Source organism: Tupaia chinensis, unplaced genomic scaffold, assembly GCF_000334495.1.
Source record: "Tupaia chinensis unplaced genomic scaffold, TupChi_1.0 Scaffold145814_1, whole genome shotgun sequence".
In the NCBI taxonomy this organism is placed as follows: domain Eukaryota; kingdom Metazoa; phylum Chordata; class Mammalia; order Scandentia; family Tupaiidae; genus Tupaia; species Tupaia belangeri.
In genome coordinates this window covers 816,019-822,107 of record NW_006205672.1, presented here as the reverse complement: position 1 = coordinate 822,107, position 6,089 = coordinate 816,019, and the positions used below count along the sequence as shown (strand labels likewise).

The 6,089-nt window shown below is 51.4% G+C and overlaps 1 protein-coding gene across 1 annotated transcript in view; it reads left to right on the top strand.

Moving 5' to 3' along the window:
- The first annotated feature begins 73 nt into the window (after positions 1-73).
- The window catches only part of CGN (cingulin), a 39,773-nt gene continuing 33,757 nt past the window's right edge, over positions 74-6,089 (top strand). The window contains exon 1 of the mRNA XM_006168409.2: positions 74-145. The gene's annotated coding sequence lies outside the window, so the exon portion shown is untranslated. The remainder of the gene's footprint in view (positions 146-6,089) is intronic.

Sequence of the window (6,089 nt, the reverse complement as noted above, 5' to 3'; positions counted from 1 at the left end):
GCATCCCGCCCGACCTGGGCTTCTCGTGCTTCTCCGTGCCGCTGCCCGCGCGTCCCCGGCCCGAGCCCGAGCCCGAGCCCGAGCCCGAGCCCGAGCCCGAGCCCGAGCCCGGAGCGCGAGCCCGGGAGCGCCGAGCCTGGCTGGGGTGAGTGAGCTGGGCGGGGACAAGGGCACCTGAGAGGCAAGCGAGTCCTCAGGTGTACCCCTGAGGGGCGGGGGTCGAGGCAGGCAGAATACCCCCCTCCGGGGCACAAGTGCTGGGTTGGAGAGGGTTGGGGGGGAGGTCAGGGTTGGTGGTAGGACTGATTAAGAGCTGGCCCCTGCTCTAAGGTGCCAGAGGCAGGTGGCTGGGAAGGTGCCGGGTGAGGGCCGTTTCAGGGCCAGGATATCTCTGGAGGCAGACACCAGCCCTAGGGGCAGAATTTCTCTTGGAGACCGGGGTGGTGGAAGGAAGGAGTTAGTCCCAGCTGGGCAAAGGGAACTGCTACCTGAGGTTCAGAGTCGCGAGCAGAGGGCATCAGGCAGGTGCTGTTTTCCTGAGGCTCTTTTCCCAGTCTGCCAGCTGGACCTGGCTGCTGACACCTCCCTTCTGGCTTGCGATGGCTGTGAGGTGTGGGACCTTTCTGTAACTATTCCCCCACAGGTGAAGGCAGTTGCAATTAAGAGACACCGAGGGGCACAAGAGGGCACCCCCACTTCTTTAATAGGTGTGAAACGATAAGTCTTTCAGTTTCTGTCCTCCTTTGCTTTCATGCCAGGGAGAATTTTTCCTCCTTCCTCCTTAGAGAATGCTCTGCAAAAGGTGGACAGGAGGAAGCATAGGTCCCTGAGCCTGCCAAATACCTAGAAACTCTTTATTTCTCCTGAGGCCTCTTTCTGTGGGCTGATATCAAACTCTTTCTCCAGGCATGCTTGTTTTCTACTGTGGTTCTAGATGGGGGCCATTGGGTGGGGTTGGGAATTTAGTAATTTCCTTGATGGCTGCGGAATTCCCTTTACTCCCTGAAACCCCGCCCTGCATCTCTGACTCCTGACCATGGTCAGACTGGCCCAGCACTCACGGTGCAGGAAACCGGCAGGTACCCTTGAGGGACCACAAGACTAGGGGAACTCCACCTCCAAATCCCCAGACCAGAGGAGAGGTGCACATTGGGGCCCTACAAAACTTCTGAGTCAAATTTCCTTGCCTTAGGCAGGTAAGGGAACCAGAGCCAACCTTAGCTGGCCCCTTTGATGCCTTGCCTGGGGAAGGTTGTAACTGGTAAATAATTAGCATCCGCTGTGATTGTGGACAGGCTGCCTACACGTGCCTCTGCACCTCTTTCACCCAGGATATTTGGGAGTCAGGGGCTCTGGGGGACTGCTAATCCAGAGATTTGCATGCCTCTAAGAGGATTCTGGCTTCCTAGAACCCTTCCTGCATTTCCCAGGCTGACCTGCATGCCATTCCCCTTGTGGGAGGTGAGGATGGGGTAGGGCTGCTTCCTTTCATGCCAGGGAGGTGGCCAAGGCCAGGGTGGCATCCTGAATGCAACTTTCAGAACTTGAGAGGGAGGGGTAGAGGGAGACAAAGTCTTCCTTGTCCTACCCCGGTATGTCCTTCTCCAGGTTCTTTGTGACCTGCTCCTCCTGCTTGTCTCCTGTTCCCCGCCTCCTTGACTCCTCCTTGGCTTTGTCGTCCAGGCTGGACAGAGTCCCTGGCATGGTCTTGCTCTCTGCCTCCTCTGTGCCGTAGATTTCTCTGGTCTGCTTTCCAGGCTGCCAGTGTAGTCTCCCCAGCCCTCCCCTTTCCCTTGCCTCTGAAACCAGTCCGGCCAGTTTGCAGGGGCCTGGTTCCTCACGGTTGTGTTTTTTCCCTACTGGCCAAGCAGCTCTAGCCTGGCTCTCAGGTTTCTGTTTTTTAGTGGACTTAGCCTGGAGTCCACTTGGGGGGGGGGGTCTCTTTTTTGGATCCACAGGAACCCATTTCTCTCCATAACTCTTATGAGAAAACGGTAGCTGAGTAATCAAGGTCACTGAGCTGTTCTTTTCTATTTTGACCATTTTCTTTCCTTGTCACCTCCAAAGGGGTTCTAATCACTGCATCACTAGTTGTCCCAGTTCCTAAATCTGCCAGTTATGTACCGTCCAGTGTATGACCTGCTGTGTGTCTCCGTCCTTCCTCCACACACCCGAAACCACCCCACCTCCTTCCTGCCAGAAGTCCAGGGACCCTGTCACTCCTAGTTGGAAGCCAGACGCATATGGCTGGGCCAGAGGTGATGGAATTGGGGCAGGGCGAGCTAATGAATAACTCAGGGAGAAGTGACTCTCTGGTACAGGTCTAGAGTGTCCTCCCCCTCCTGGCAGGCAGGGATGGCAGAGGCAGACGGATGAAGCTGAATTAACTTGTGGCCTGCTCTCTTACCAGAGTACAGTTGGTGGTGAGGAGAGCCCTGGGCATGTGCCAGCGGAGAGAAAGGCAGGGTCAGGCATCTGGTGAGAGCACAGGCCCTGGGCTCCATGTTGCCTGGTGCTCGATCACTGTTTACCTGTCTCTGGGGTTTACGCAAGGCCTTGGAGCTGCCCTGCTCCCTGGGCCCCGCCCCTCTGTCCTCGTAACTGAAGGCGGGTAGGTTTCGGGTTTTCCGTGTTGAATCATTTAGAGCCCTGTTTTCCGACCCACCCCAAAGATCCCTGCTGCCCTCCTGGCCTCTGACCCACATGTCCTGGAACCGAAAGCTATCGAAGTCAGGGAGTTATCAGACTTAAGGGAATGTGCCGGAGCACCTCCGAACAATTTGGCTCTCTGACCCAAGGGACTGTGCCCTCCACAGGGCCTCGACTGTGCCCTCCACGGGGCCTCGACTGGGAACTCCTTGACCTGGATCTGAAAGATCAGTAGATGTACTGACAGGGTAGGCTGCGTCATGAATAAATCACATGGTGTCCGAGAGCTGGCAGTCTAGGCACGCTTGGTTCAGAGATCATGACTGCAGGGGCACGGAGTCTGACCAGGAAGTGGTCTTGTCACTAAGGACAATGAGAAATGGCCATGGGGGATCTCTGGGCAAATCTCTCTGCTGTTTTGGAGTCCACCTTGGTTCAGGATACAGCCTTTAGCAAATATTTATTGACCATCCAGTCCCTGAGCCAGTTACTGGGGAGATAGTGATCAATTGATGGCCTGGTCTTGGCCCACCAGGAGTTTATAATGTAGTGGGGGAGACAGACAGGAAACAGGTGATCTCCCTCATAAGTGCATGAAGAGGAACTGAGGCAGACCCACAGACGGACAACCGTAGATCATGTAACACGGATCTGACCTGGTTTGTGGGACAGTGAATGTGTGGGACCTGACCTGGTTGCTGGGAGGGAGTGGTCAGGAAAGGCTTCTCTGAGGAAGTGACATTTTTCTGTGAACCAGGTTGAGCCAGTAAGTTCCTGTTGGAAGGAGTAGTAACAGTAGTCAGCTTCGTGACAGGCATATTCTGCTAGGCGCTTTCATGTTTAATATTTTATTTCCCACCTTTCTGTTAAAGTAGAACTTCAGTACAATAAACTGCAAACATCGTCAGTGTATAACTTAACATTTTTTACGGTTGTATACACCTCTATGAGTATTTATCTAGTTCTCACAGATTACCTTGTGAGGTGTTATAATGCCCATTTTATAGGTGAGGAAACTAAGGATTAGAAAAGTGATTTGTCCAAGGTTCTAGACATCAAGAGCTGAGCTAGGTTTTCGGGCCAGATCCTCACTCTAGTCCCGTGCCTTCTGAATACATGGTTTGGAGAACTACTTTACCTGTGTACCTTCATAAACCGTGTGTGTGTGTGTGTGTGTGTGTGTTTTCTTTTTTTTGACGAGGTTTTTGCTACAGGGTGCTTGTGCTCGCCAGAAAGACAGACAGAAAGCGAGAAGTCACCCCCCAGGGAGGATGGCCACACCACAATCTCTTCTCCTCCATTGCCCTCTTGGGATCTTGGGCACATACACATGCACCCAGCATGAGTTTAAGCTGCCGGGTCCAAGACTTAAACCACGGTCGACTACCATGGTCTCTTTTCTTTTCTTTTTAAATTTTTTAAGAGTTTTTTTTTTTTTTTGTCATAGGGAGTGTGCACTTGCTGGAGAGAGAGAGAGAGAGAGAGAGAGAGACAGAGCCGTGAGAGGGAGAGTAAGAAATCACTCCCCACCCCCACTCTGGGGAGATGGCCATGTACAATCCCTTCTCCATTCTCCCAGGATCTCGGGAAGGCACACACACGAGCCCGCTGTGATTTTTGTCACTGGCTCTGGGACTTGAACCATGGTCAACCATATGGGAGTCCAGCAACATAACCTCTATGCCATCTGCTGGCCCACTTCATAAACCTTTTTTTTTTTTTTTGAGAGGTTTTTGCTATAGGGCGCATGCGTTCGCCAGACAGAGATAGAGAGACAGAAAGCAAGAAATCACCCCCCAGGGGGGATGGCCATGCCGCAATCCCTTCTCTGTTCTTCTCTTGGGATTTTGGGCACACACGCACACACGCCTGGCATGAGTTTTAAGCCTCCAGGTCCAGGACGCAAGCCATGGTCGACTACATGGGAGTCCAGCGACATATTCATTACACTAACTGCTGGTCCCTCACTTCATAAACCTTTGAAGATTCTATGGTAAAAGTTCTTGTGGGCCATCTCCTATTTATTATTATTTAAATAATTATTTTATTTAACTTTATTTATTTACTTATTTTAGTTTGACCAGAAAGGGAAAGTGAGAAAGCAAGCCGCCAGGTTCCAGACCTGAACTGCAGTAGGCCATGTGGGATTCCAGTGCCCTAACCACCATGCCATCTGCCGGCCCCTGTTGTTACTATTTTTAAAAGTTTGCTGTAGGGGCTGGCAGGGGGGGGGGGGGGTAAGGGCTCTGGACTCTCACATGGCTGACGCAGTTCGAGTCCTGGACCTGGTGGCTTACTTTCTCAATTTCCTTCTCTCTCTCTGTCCCTCTCCAGTCAAATTAAAATAAATTAATAAGTAAAGTTAAATAAAATAATTCTTAAAAAAAAAAGAAGAAAAAAATTGCTGTAAGGTATGCACACTCACCAGAGAGAGAGAAAGAGAGAGAGAGAGAGGAAGCCACCAGGTCTAGGACTCAAACTGCGGTTGACCAGTTGGCCCTGGGTGAGTCCAGAGCCTTAACCATCATGCCACCTGCTGGCCCTCTTTCATCCATTTCTTAAATGGAGCCTCAGAGCCAAAAAGGTGAAGGATCATTCCCAATAAAGGCCCCTCCCTCTCTGTTCCTTACTCTCTAAGGGAGGAGCTGGGAATGCTAAGAATGCTCTTCCTCCTAGGAAGCCTGATTCCCCCACCAACCCTTTCTCCCTTGGAGATCTGCTCTTGCTGTCCCTTCCCTTCTCATCTCACCCTGGTTTCTTAGCTTCTGGCACATCTACAGTCTTGAAAGGGACCTTGCCAAGTTTCCTTGGCCAGGACTCCACGGGGAAGTTGAGTTGGGTATGTTTGCGTTTCTGTCTGGCACGTTAGAGGCTCCTCCTCCAGTTTGGTGCCAGGCTCTGGTGGAGACTAGCAGAAGGACTGGGGAAGCTGGTTTTTTAAATATTTTTTTATTATTTGCTTGGAAGAGAACCTTTTCCCAAAGTTGCTGGAGCCAGAGAAGACCTAGGATACATTCGATTTCCTGATTCTGAGCTCGGGTAATGCCGGCCCTGGAGGATGGCCCTAGCTGTGGCTCTCAGGCAGGACACATCTGCCCATTCTGGGACCCCTTGGACTGGCACACGTAACCCTTGCTTAAGTCGTCCCTTGAGTAGGTAGTGCATCTACATGGTTCCGTAGTCAAAAGGGACAGGAAAATAGACACACAGTAGAAAGCTCATCTCTTTCTACTTTCTAGAGAGTAGAGACTCCCATCTCTGTTCCTAGCTCTCAGTCCCTCTTCAGCCGCATCACAACTGCCTGTTTCTTTGGGTGTCTGTCTTCCCAGACATAGGATGCCACATTTTGTAGTCTATGCATTTAAAAAATTGGTTTTTGTTTCTTTTTTTTTTTTTTTTTTTTTTTTTTTTTGTGCCATAGGGACTGTTCGCTTTCACCA